General features: G+C 30.3%; 1 long non-coding RNA gene across 1 annotated transcript; it reads right to left on the bottom strand.

Annotated features, from left to right (window-relative positions):
- Positions 1-7,893: 7,893 nt before the first annotated feature.
- LOC128286883 (uncharacterized) lies at positions 7,894-11,917 on the bottom strand. Its single transcript, XR_008277562.1, has 2 exons — positions 11,838-11,917; positions 7,894-8,124 (listed from the first exon to the last, which is right to left on the bottom strand). It is a non-coding gene; the product is annotated as an uncharacterized LOC128286883 (long non-coding RNA).
- Between the last annotated feature and the right edge of the window lie 1,615 nt (positions 11,918-13,532).

The following is a 13,532-nucleotide window of genomic DNA, read 5'->3' as shown; positions in this document are numbered from 1 at the left end:
GCTAACTTGGAAAAAAGTTCAAGTCTCAATGTGAAAACAATTGACAAATTCAAGCACTAACTTGAACAAAAAAATTCAAGCTCCAATATGAAAACATTTTCCAAGTTTAAACACATAATAATGCATTAACTCAAAATTTAAAGTAGAACACCCTTTTAAAATAGTAGTTGATACTTCCTTAGCTTTGAGTTTAACGTTCAAACCTTAGTATAACTAATTTCTAATATCACTTGTGTTGAACGCAATTTTAAATATTTTAATTTTCATTAGCTTTTCAAATAATGTATTTTTAATTATTATAATTAGTGTAGAGTAATATTGATTATTCAAATTGTTGAAGATGATTAAATAAAATTTTAAATCATAATTACAACAATTTTACAATATTCAATGTACAATATTTTTCTACCTGTAATTAATGACATTATTTAAAATGATAAATAATTAATACAAATAAATTATTTTATCATTCAAATATGATACTAATAAAAATTCTTAATCATTATTAAACCATTTGTATTAGAGTTGTCCACGTGTCAGTTGGCCTGCCCAACCTGATCAAATCATCCAAAGGTTTTGTCTACAAGTCGGGTTAAGTTGGCCTAAATGTTAATAAAATGATTTTTAAAAATATTTTAATTTTAATTTAATTATAAAAATATAAATTTAATTATTTATTTCTCAAAGTTCTTTAAGTAACAACTTAGTTTGAGATTTTAAGTCATTCATGTAACTTTCCTTTAGGAATGCTGCATGAGTTGACACCTTGACTGTTTGGTACCTCAAGTCACAAAATAATCCACTTTCTTTTTTCCTTTTGGATATTTTATAAACTTCCAGAATTCTGCTAGTGAGATTTGTTAGGTTAAAATCCTCAATTATTGACACATATGTATAATGTATAATGTATAATGTATAATGCTATTATAAAGGAGATACAAAATTAAGTAACCAATTATGTTATAAGTATCATAGGTATTAAATCATTATGGAAATAATGTGTAGATACCATAAATTGTATTTATAATTTGATGAGGGGCCAAATTATAAGTACCCAAAACTGATTTAATAATCAGCTATTTAAAGAGGTAATGTTACTCAAGAAATAGGGTTATCTCATATATCTTTTTCATCCCTATCAGAAAGTTATACTAAGTGAAAAACTATTTACTTGAAAGATCAAAATCTTCTGGACAATCTCCATCAATGGATTCAGGTCAGCTTCCGCAGATAGTCTTGTTCTTGATCTATTCTTGATGTTTTGACATGACAGATCTTGGTTTTAATAAAGTTTTATATTATATATTATTTTTACAATTTTAACAAGTAGTATCAGAACCAAGTTATGTTGAATCATTGAGAATTGATTAAATTCTTTTCTTTTTTCTAAAATGATTGATTTATGAAATTTCATGAGTTTAATATTTTGGATATATATATATTTATCTTTGAGGTTTATATTAATTTTTTTCTTGAATATCTTGGTTTTATATAAAAATTTTAGGGTTTGGAATATTTGTGTAATATTACTTGATGGAATGAGCAAATTCAATTCAAGAATTTAGTTTGAAATTCATACTTCATAGATCAATCCTATGCTTCAAATTTTATTAGCACGATGTACCTGCGTTTCAATCTTTAGCTGCAAATCTTGCGATTCAATTTCTATTTAGTTTAATAATAAATAAATAAATAATACATAAAGGTCAAGTTGGCAATTAATATTGCAGGCGATGATGTTTTCGATTTTTATTTTATTTTTAAAATTCTTTATATATTGATTGAATCACTTTTTTTTTAATTCAGTCAAATAGGATTGAATTCGATATATATAGTTGAATATATATTGCGACTAAATGTTTCTTATTCATTCACTTACCTTGCAATGGATTCAACAATTTTTGATGTTTTGGCATATTATTGGATAATTTATTAGATTTAAATTTTAATTGATTTGCATGATTTAGATTTAATAATTTCATGCGAATATTGTTTATTGTTATTTTATGAAATTATTTTTTTAAAATTGAAAGATAAAATTAAAAGAAATATTTTGAAATAAATAAATTCAGTTTTTGGTTTTGAGTTTTATTTAAGGATGTATAATCTTTTAAATAGATTGGTTGAAATAAAATATCACTAAAGTGGTCTCTTTTGCGTAAATTAGTTTATTTAAAATATCAAGATAATTATATGTTTTTATGATTAATGTGCTTATTAATTGACCCAAAAGTAAATTAATATTTGGCAGAATTTCAACGACATTTGTGGTGATAAATGTGTGACAATTATGTAGTATTTTATGTGAGCAATAAGTAGGGGTGTTCATTCGGTTAACCGACCCGAAATATTATTAACCGAATTAACCGACCTTTCAAAAATTTTAACCGTTAACCGAACTGAAATTTTTTTAAAAAACATTAACCAAACCAAATTTTTTCGGTTAATTAGGTCGGTTAACCGAATTAACCGAAAATTATATTTTTTTATTTTTGGTTAAAAATTAACCGAATTACCCGGATTAACCGAATTAATCGAATTAACCGAATTACCCGGATTAACCGAATTAATCGAATTGACCGAATTGAATCACTACACTACATAATTAAAAATATTACATAAGTCTTTGAATTACTACATAATTAAAAACATTACATAAGTCTTTGAATCACTAAATAATTAAAAACATTACATAAGCCTTGAAATTAACACATAATTAAAATGTAAGTCTTTAATATTGTTGTAGGCCAATTTTAACCTATTTACATCAAAACTCAATTTAACCTTACCTAACCCACCAAAATTAAACTCAAAACCCAAAATCTTAACTACCCAGAGCCCAATTTACATCAAAACCCCAATGGCCCAAACCCTAAGCCCAAATCAAAATAAAAAAACCCTAGCCCACAACCTAAACTTTTCTCAACTAAATCCTAGCCTTTGCCACCACCAACTCCACTAGCCACACTTGCTCCACCACCTACTCCATTAACCACACTTGCTCCACCACCACTTGTACCTACAAATGAAGACATAAACAATAAAAAATATTTTGTAAATGGCTATATAAGCCTTCTCATATTTTGTATTTAGGGGAGGAAGAAGTTTTGGGGGAGAAAGTTATTGTAAAGGATTTTTGAGAGGTTTTTTGAGAGTAATCAAGGAGAAGAGTTATTGTAAAGGCTAGTTTTTTTTTTGGAGATTAATCAAATATCAAAGCAAAAGAGGTTTCTTGGTCTATTCTCGTTTCAAGTTCTTTGTTTGCTTATTGTTTTCCTTTCAGTTTTATTTTGTTTCTTTTATACGAAAGTAAAAATAAAAGGAGGAAGGTTTCCATTTTACCGAAAAAGTTTTTTTGAGGTCCCATTGCCGTGTACTGGTGGCAAAGCCGATTAATGGTTAATGATGTCCGGTGACCGACCGATTGGCTAGCCTTGTATGTAAAAATCACCCACTCTCTCCTCTCTTTTTTTGTTATTATTATATTTCTTAATATTATATTATGTATGTATTCTTTTAATATATTAGGTATATTCTAAATTCTATATTACGTATATATATATTATACTATTTTATGTATATATCTTTAATACTATATTATTTATATATATTTTTTTACATGTTATCTTATGTATATATTTTAATTATATTATGTATGTATTTTTACACTATATTATGTACATATTTTTTATATCTATTTTATACATATGTATATATTATATATATCTTAACATTACTAGTTATATTTTCACTATTTTATGTATATACTTCAAACACTATATATAGTATATTTCTAACACTATTACTATTTATAAATATATATATATATATATATATATTTTACGTACATACTCTTAATATCTTTATTATGTATATATTCGTTGTTTTTATTTCACATTGGATACTATTATTACGTTTAATATATCGCATGCATTGTTATTGTTTTAATATTGTTGTCATATTTATTATTTATTTCAATGTATTTCCAACTCGTTTATTTTTGTCTCCGCCTATTTTATATCATTCATTGTCCATTACTTTAAAGATTTTTATTCATGTTTTACTAATTTCAATAAATAAGGCAATGTTTGGCATTTTGGAACATCGAAGAATTGTGCCCTAACTTACGGGGTTTCGGTTCTCTTGTTGGTTCTAAATAGCTAAATATCCTTTTGAGTTTTGAAATGCACGGATTTCCAATTTAAATTAAAAGACGACCTTGTGCTCGGGAATTCATGGTATTGTGTCCTAACTTACGGGATGTGATACTCCGATATCTCGAGATAAGAAAATCTTTAAACAAAACGATTTAAGCTAATTCAAGAATTTTAAAATCAGTATTAATAGAAAAGATCGTATTTCAAGTCCCTTCCCGATTTTTAATTTTCGACATTAAGACACTAACTAATCAATTCGGTACCAATTTTTTGGGCGTGTCGAGGGTGCTAATCCTTCCTCGCACGTAACCGACTCCCGAACTCATTCTCTCAAGTTTCGTAGACCAAAGGCCCTGTTTTAGTAAACTAAAATTGATTTATTAAAACAAAGGTGATCTGATCACACCTGATAAAAGATTGGTGGCGACTCCCGTTTTAATTTTCACTTTCAAACAAAGTCGATCCCCGTTTTCAAAAGAATGGTTTCGAAAAATATTTTCCATTTGTATCCATTTCTTCTCTCCAAAAGATCTCCATTTGCATTAAACCTACACAAAAAAAAAAAAAAAACATGTGCAACAATTTAGCATATAATAAAAATATATGCATTTAAAAAAATCAAATAATATAAACAAACAAATAGATTATAAGTTAACAAGAATAAGATAGTAAGCATACCCTTCAACTCACGAAAGCCCATGAATTTAGCGTAGGCTCTAATGCATTCCAACAAAAGTCTAAACATTGAATCAAATAAATAAGTAGGAGTGATATGAGTGATATGGTAAAAAAATTGAAACTATTAAAATAAAACAATAAATATACCATTTTCTATCTTGTCAAGCTCTTGGATTTGTTCTTCAATCTCTTTGATGTCTTCTTGTAATGATGATTTTCGAATCCAATCTTGAGTACACACAAGAGCTTGTACAATTTTAGGAGTTAAAGAACTCCTATATTGATCAAGCACACGTCTCCCGGTGCTAAATGTAGACTCTGAAGCAACCGTAGAAACCGGTATAGCTAACACATCTCTGGCCATTTTTGAAAGAGTGGGAAATCTAGGGCTATTCACTTTCCACCACAATAAAATATCAAAATCTTCAACAAATTCCTCATTAGCCTCAGCTAGATATTTATCCAACTCAGATGTTTTATCCTCACCACAAATTTCTAACTCACGCTTTTTATACAAACCTTGCATTCGCCTTTTCATTTTTTGTTGTGGTTCGCCGATAGAAACATGTGTTGGCACACTCGATTGGCTACAAGTACTATGAAGTGAAGGCTTATACTCATCAAACAATTCATACAAAGATTCCTTCAACTTTTGCATCATTTCAGAAGCTTTTTCAGAACTAGACATTTCACTAAGTGCAAATTCAAGATACTTTAGTTTTTGTCTAGGATCTAAAACACAAGCAACAAACATAAGCAAATTCATCTTATCAATATCACCCCAATACTTATCATACTTCTCTTTCATCTTGATGGCCATAACATTGAAATCAACATTACTATTTAACTGAGCATCTCGTAAAAGAATATCAATTTCAGAAAGCTCATCAAAAAAATTATTGGATGTGACATATGAAGTGCCAGATATACGCAAAGTGACTTCATAAAAGTGTTCCAAGAAATCCCTCAAGTCTCTAACATTAGCCCAATCATCCACACTAGGCCAACCCTCTCCCCTTTCAAGTTCAGCCCTAAAGTTTGTATCTTGCTCCTCAAATCTCTCAAAAGCTCTCTCAAAGTTCTAAACAGTGTCTAACATTAAGTAGGCCGAGTTCCACCTAGTACAAACATCAAGACACAACATCTTCTTGCACTCTATCTTTTCCACCACAACACACTCCTTAAACTTTTGTAATCTAGCTGGAGATTGTCTCACATATCTAACAGCCCCCTAACATGTTCAACAGATTTATTCATTTCTTTTAAGCCTTCAACAACAATCAAATTCACAATGTGTGTAATGCATCTCATATGAAGATATTTACCATTTTAAACTAAACCCCCTCGAGGGTTAAATTTCTTTCTCAAATAACCAATAGCAACATCATTTGAACTTGCATTATCAACAGTAATAGTAAACAACTTATCAATCCCCCAATTCAACAAGCATTTCTCAATCACCATCCCAATGGACTCACCCTTATGACTAGAAATTGGACAAAATTTTAGAATCTTTTTATTCAATTTCCAATCATTATCAATAAAGTGAACAGTGATACACAAATAATTAACTCTTTGCAAAGAAGTCCATGTGTCAGTAGTTAAGCAAACTCTAGAACAAGAACTTTTCAAAAGTTGTTTTATCTTGACCCTTTCATCTAAATACAGTTGATAAACATCCCTAGTCATAGTAGTTCGTGAAGGAATATGAAACCTAAGACATGCCACAAACATAAATTTCTTAAAGCCTTCACTTTCAAAAAACTTGAAAGGTAATTCATCAATCACAATCATTTGTGCTAATCCTTTCCTACATGCTTCTTGACCAAATCTCCAAGTTGAAAGATGCCCTTCCCCCCCTTCAACTCCATTTCTAGGTAAAACTAGTTGTCCTTGACTAGTGTCAACAACATTGCTAGGATTTTTCTTACATGCACCAATATGATATTTCAATGACCCTGTACCATTTCTTTTCACATCACAACAAAATTCCTTTTGACAATAATTACATTTAGCCTTACTTGCACCCTCACTATTAATAATCTTAGTGAAGTGAGACCAAACTTCTGACCTTTGAGGAGTGGCTTTTCTTTTCCCAATAGTCACATTTGCTTGGCTTGAAGCTCCAACTCCCGAATTTTCAGAATCTATCGAAGTAGGAGGTGTAACACTACCCTCAATAGATGTTGGTTCGGTGGACATTCAGCAAGAAAAAAAATTATATAATAAATTAAAATATATTAATAATATTAAACATATTTTTATACTGCTTTCTTTTATTATGAAATCAAATCTTTCATTTGACCAAAAGAAAAGTACAAAGATTAAGCTAAAGTACTATTACGGTCTTATACTATAAATGTAACGTCCCCCTACCCGAGACCGTTGCCGGAGTCAAGCAGGAGACATTACAAAACTTATCTTAGCACTTAAACAGTTTTCGTAGTAAACTATCCATCTGCGTCACGGTCGCTAAAAAAATCATATCTCGAGTTACGAAACTCGAAATCCAATTCCGTAAATTTTCCCTGAAACTAGACTCATATATCTACTTACTAATTTTTTTCTAGAATTTTTGGTCAGGCCAATTAGTACAGTTTATTAGAAGAAGTCTCCCCTGTTTCAGGGTTCGGCTACTCTGACCCTTGTGCACTACGAATCAAATTTCTTCCTTTACAGAAATCCAATGACTATTCCATTTGTTTCAATTAAAAATAGACTCAATAAGGAATCCATACAAATAAAGTTTGAGTCCTAATTCTTAATACACAATTTATGGTGAATTTCTAAAGTCAGAACAGGGAATCCAGAAATTGTTCTAACCCTGTTTCACCAAAACGTAAATATCTCATAAAATACAACTCTTTTACCTATTTTGTTTCTTCCATATAAAATAGATTCATTAAGCTTCAATTACATATTTTATTCATCATCTAATTCACTTTATACTATTTTTGGTATATTTTCAAAGTTGGACTACTGTTACTGTCCAAATCTGTTTTAGTATAAAATGTTGATAACTAAGTTTATAACATCTTCATTTCTTCTCTCTACAACATTTACCAACAATTCCTCTTATTACTCTTCACTAACATATCAAAACATACCATACTTAAGGTTTTGGTAACATTTACAAAACATACCAAAATATCATTTAACAACTTAGATACTTTCAAAATAACCAAAAGACATCCTAGGTACAATGCCATTTTCCAAAAAGATAGAAACTTCACCAATTTGAGTTTGGGGATCGGCTTGTATGCTGAGTCCTTATACTTTCGTACCTAGCCTGCGCACGGAAACAAACCGTACGCTGAGAATACTCTCAGTGGTATTTCTATAAACAATAGCTTAATCAACTTTAAGACATGGTAATTCAAACACATTATTGCTATTATTCAATATCAATCAGTACTTTAATAACATTTACTTTATTTACCCTTATTAACATAACTCGGACACTAACGGATACACGGATCCAACCCACACTCCGGGATAAGCACTGTAACACCCCTTACCCGAGACCGTTGCCGGAGTCGAGCACAAGGCACTACTAAACTTATTTGAGCACTTAACCAAATTTAGATAATTTATATAATACTTTTCAGACAAGCTGTCCAACTGTGTCATAGTTGCTAAATAATTCATATCTCGAGTTATAAAACTCGAAATCCAAATCCGTAAATTTTCTCTGAATTTATACTCATATATCTACTTACCAATTTTTTTCTAGAATTTTTGGTCAAGCCAATTAGTACAGTTTATTATTTAAAATCTCCCCTGTTTCAGGGTTTGACTACTCTGACCTTTGTGTATTACGAATCAGATATCTCTCTGTACAGAGCTTCAATGACTATTCCGTTTGTCTCTAATAAAACTAGACTCAATAAGGAATCTGTACATATAAAGTATGACTTCTAATTATCTTTGTAAAATTTATGGTGAATTTCCAAAGTCAGAACAGGGGATCCAGAAATCGCTCTGGCCCTGTTTCACAAAAATTTAAACATCTCATAAAATATAGCTCATATACCTGTTTTGCTTCTTCCATATGAAAATAGACTCATCAAGATTCGATTCCATAATTTATTCATTATTTAATTCCATTTCTACTATTTTTAGTGATTTTTCAAAGTCAAACTACTGCTACTTACGAAAACTGTTTTAGTACAAATATTGTTAACTAGTTTATAACATCTTTACTTCAATTCATTCAAACTCTATACATGCCATATAAATCTTTAAACATAAAACAAAAACTACCGGAATTGATCTGAATAGTGTGCCTGTTGTGTTGATCTGATCTACCCACTTCACTTCAAGTCAATCTACATAAAAATATTAAACACACACAAGTAAGCTTATTGAAGCTTAGTAAGCTCATAGGCATATAAACACAAATCATATCAAATATCGTACACAATCATATATCTATTAGTTTAACTATTTCATCCTCCAAATCACAATTTCATTAATAACTCATTGGAATAATTTCCATATGGCAACTCATAATTTAACTCCCTTAGGCCCATTTCTCATTTACTTCATTGTCAAATTAGGGAACAATAAGGAATTGAGTGCTTCATTATCACATTGCCATAGTAAACCATGGACTTTCACATTGATACGCATCACACACCGAAGCCATAGCCTTGCCATGGTCTTACACGGTTCACATATCATACCGAAGCCATATCCCAGACATGGTCTTATACGGAATCACATTATCACATTATACCGATGCCATAGCCCAACTATGGTCTTATACGGAGTCACATTATCACATTGCACCAATGCCATAGCCCAGCTATGGTCTTAAACGGGCACACTTGTCACATATGTTTCGTCAACTCATCAGGGTCACAAAATAGAAGCACTCAAATCCATTGTTCCTACTAATTTGTACTTTTAGTTACACATTATTCATTAGTTAATGCAAATTGATAGTATTCATCAACAATAAAATACTTTAACAATCATAATATTTTCATATCAAAACATTGAACTTTGCCATATGAACTTACTCGGACTAATTTGTAAAAGTCGTAGAAATTGGGGACTATTCTTGAATTTTCTCCTTTCCACGATTCGATTCGTTTTCTTGATCTATAATTATAAAATCATTCCTTCATTAGCATCCATTTCAATTCTATTTCACTTCACAATTTATGCTGTTCAAATTTCGAAATTGCACTTTTACCCCAAAATTTACAATTTTCACAATTTAGTCCCTTCTCAATTCACCCATCAATTGAACTAATTTTTCTCAATTAACACTTTATTTTATCATTATAAACTATTTCAAAACCTTTTATATTCTTAATTTCAACAGAAACCTTCAATTCACAACTTTTTCACAATTAGGTCCTAAATATCATTTCCTATCAAAATCACTTAATAAAACCACCTTAATATAAAATTAGAAGTTAAATTTCATAATAATTCATCATAAAATTCCTTATCCATCCAGGGTAACTTCCAATTTCACCCATAAAATCAAAAACTAATGAATTCTACAAGTGGACCTAATTGTAAAAGTCATAAAAACATAAAATTATCAAGAAAAGTAAGAATTAAACTCACATGATGTAAAATATGAAAACCAGCTTTCTCCAGACCTTATATGGCGTTTTAGCTGAGAAAATATGAAGAAATGTCTAGATTTTTCAATTACATCATTATTTAACTATTAACTTTTATGCTATTTCCAATTTTGCCCTTGTTCACATTGTTTTCTTGCTTATTTCATACCCAAACCGTCCAGCCATTAACCTTTGAGTCTAATTGCTCTTTAAATCCATCTTTTTAAATACTTAAGCTATTTACTCACAATTTAACAAATTTTGCGCTATTTTCAATTTAGTCCTTTTTAATTAATTAGCCATCCAAACGTTAAAATTTTCTAACGAAACTTTAATACTAACTCAATGACACTCCATAAATATTTAAAAAAATATTTATAGCTCGATTTTCAACTTTGAGGTCTCGATACCTCATTTTTGACCCGTTTGACCTAATAAATTCTTTTAATTCACTAATTTCACCATTTCACAAATTCTTTTAAATTCTTACTTGACTCATAAATATTAAATTACTATCTTGTTCAATCTTATTTGTCGAATTTAGTGATCTCAAATCACCATTTCCGACACCACTGAAAATTAGGCCGTTACAAGCACATAGTGTTTCATCGGAACAAATCCGGAACTTTAACATTATAGTACAAAAAGTACTTCATCGGAACAAATCCGGAACTTTAACAGTAGTCGACACATAGTGTCTCATCGACTCAATGTCGGAATATCCCAATACTTCCAATTCCTATGACATGTCAACTATATCCGACTAGCCCGACACTGTTAATAGGGTATTCAAAATCACATTCATTTCAATATGGTAAAAATACTTACCTCATTCACATTTTCATACAATATAAATATCAAATATAGCAATAACGATTAAGCTCGGTTTATAGAAATACAAACCACTATTTATTGAATTTAATCGATATCTTCGTTCACTTTCTCTTTCCCTTCTTTGATGACGTGTCCGGTTACGTTTGCTACTAACAATCATACAATTAAAAATCATCAATATACTAATTCATAAAACACATTTTCACTTTCTATCAAACTTTTACAAAATTCCAATTTCGTCCTTTTTCCATTACTAATCTTTTTTCTTTAACTTAAGCTTCATATTCTCTTTTAATCAACTCATTAACAATTTCTAACTCATAAAATTCATTATAAAACATAAATTTTGAGCTCTATTCAATTTAATCCCTATTTAAACCTAACTTAGAATTCTTTTAATAAATCACTCAATTTTCACTTCTAACTTCAATTCCTATCAATTTAACCCATAAAACCTCAATTTATTCAACTAAATCAATATCTAAAAATTTTCTATTTTTCTTCATTTTAACCTCATACATGTAGAACTTTGAATTAGGCATCCATAAACATAAAAATCATAAGAAAATGAGCTAAAACAACTTACCAATTAAACTTTAGGGCCTTAATCCTCAAATTTCCCTTTTCTATTTCTTTCTTTCTTTCCTTCTTTCTTTCTCACGTTTGCTCTCTGTAACTCTTTCTATGTTTCTTTACTCATTATACTTTATTCATTATACTATATTATATTATTATTAACCTATAATAAATATAAAATTAACATGTGTAATAGCTATAACATAAAATATCTTATAGCTATTACACATATATACCAACTATTACACATGTTATATCATACATTCACACACATGACACTTAGGGTCTAATTGCTAGATTAGTCCCTTTTACTAATCTTTAATCTATAATTAAACTTTTATACCGTATGCAATTTAGTCATTATTCTAAATTCAAGCTACTTAACTTAATCAAACATTAAATAACCATTCAACTATAATTCATAAATATTTCTAATAAATATTCATGAATAAATTTCACGAAACAATACTCAAGACTCAATTTCCGATACCGTAACTTTCGGTTCATTACAATTCTCTCCCCTTAATAAATTTCGTCCTCGAAATTTACCGAAAAGAGATGGGGTATTGAGATCTCATCGTTTCTTCGGTTCCCATGTAGCTTCTTCAACACTTGTGACTTCGCCATAGCACTTTTACTAAAGGAATACGTTTATTACGTAATTCTTTTACCTCTCGTGCTAGAATCTCAACTGGTTCTTCTTCATACGATAAGTCAGGTCGAATCTCTACATTCTCGGTAGTAATAACATGTGAAGGATCTGATCGATATCTTCTTAGCATAGAAACATGGAAGACATCGTGCATTTTCGTAGTTCAGAGGTAAGGCCAATCGATACGCTCTTGGTCCAATTCTCTCAATAACCCGTAAGGCCCAATAAAACGAGGACTTAATTTTCCTTTTTGACCAAATCTTAGAATTTTCTTCCAAGGTGAAACCTTTAAAAATACTTTATCCCCGACTGAGTATTCAATATCCCGTCGTTTCAAATCTGCATACGATTTCTGTCTATCAAAAGCAGTTTTCAATCTTTCTCGAATTTTCTTAATTGTACTTTCCGTTTCTTGAACCAATTCAGGTCCAATCATCTTATTCTCATTCAGTTCTGTCCAACATACGGGTGATCGGCATCTTCGTCCATACAAAGCCTCATACGGTGCCATCTGTATACTTGACTGGAAACTATTATTATACACAAATTCGGCTAATGACAAATAATATTCCCAGTTAGACTCAAAATCAATCATACAGGCTCGAAGCATATCTTCTAAAATTTGTATTACCCGTTCAGATTGACCATCAGTCTGTGGATGAAAAGCTGTACTAAAATGAAGTCGAGTACCGAAAGATTCATGTAATTGCTTCCAAAACCTTGACGTAAACCTTGGATCTCTGTCAGAAATTATTGATTTTGGAATACCATGTAATCTAATGATTTCCCGAACATAAACCTCGAGAAATTTCTTTAACGACCAATCGGTTCTCACAAACTAAGAAATGAGTGACTTCGTAAGTCGATCAACTATTACCCAAATAGCATTCTTTTTACTTGTAGACATCGGTAATCCCGTCACAAAGTCCATCGTTATTCGGTCCCATTTCCATTCGGGAATATTGGTGGGTTGAAGTAATCCGATGGAACTTGATGTTCTGCCTTCACTCGTTGACAAGTCAAACACTTTGCCACATATTCGTTATATCCTTT

The sequence above is a fragment of the Gossypium arboreum genome, chromosome 13 (genome assembly GCF_025698485.1).
Source record: "Gossypium arboreum isolate Shixiya-1 chromosome 13, ASM2569848v2, whole genome shotgun sequence".
Classification (NCBI taxonomy): domain Eukaryota; kingdom Viridiplantae; phylum Streptophyta; class Magnoliopsida; order Malvales; family Malvaceae; genus Gossypium; species Gossypium arboreum.
The sequence above is the reverse complement of the archived record's forward strand: the minus strand, read 5'-3'. Positions and strand labels throughout refer to the sequence as shown.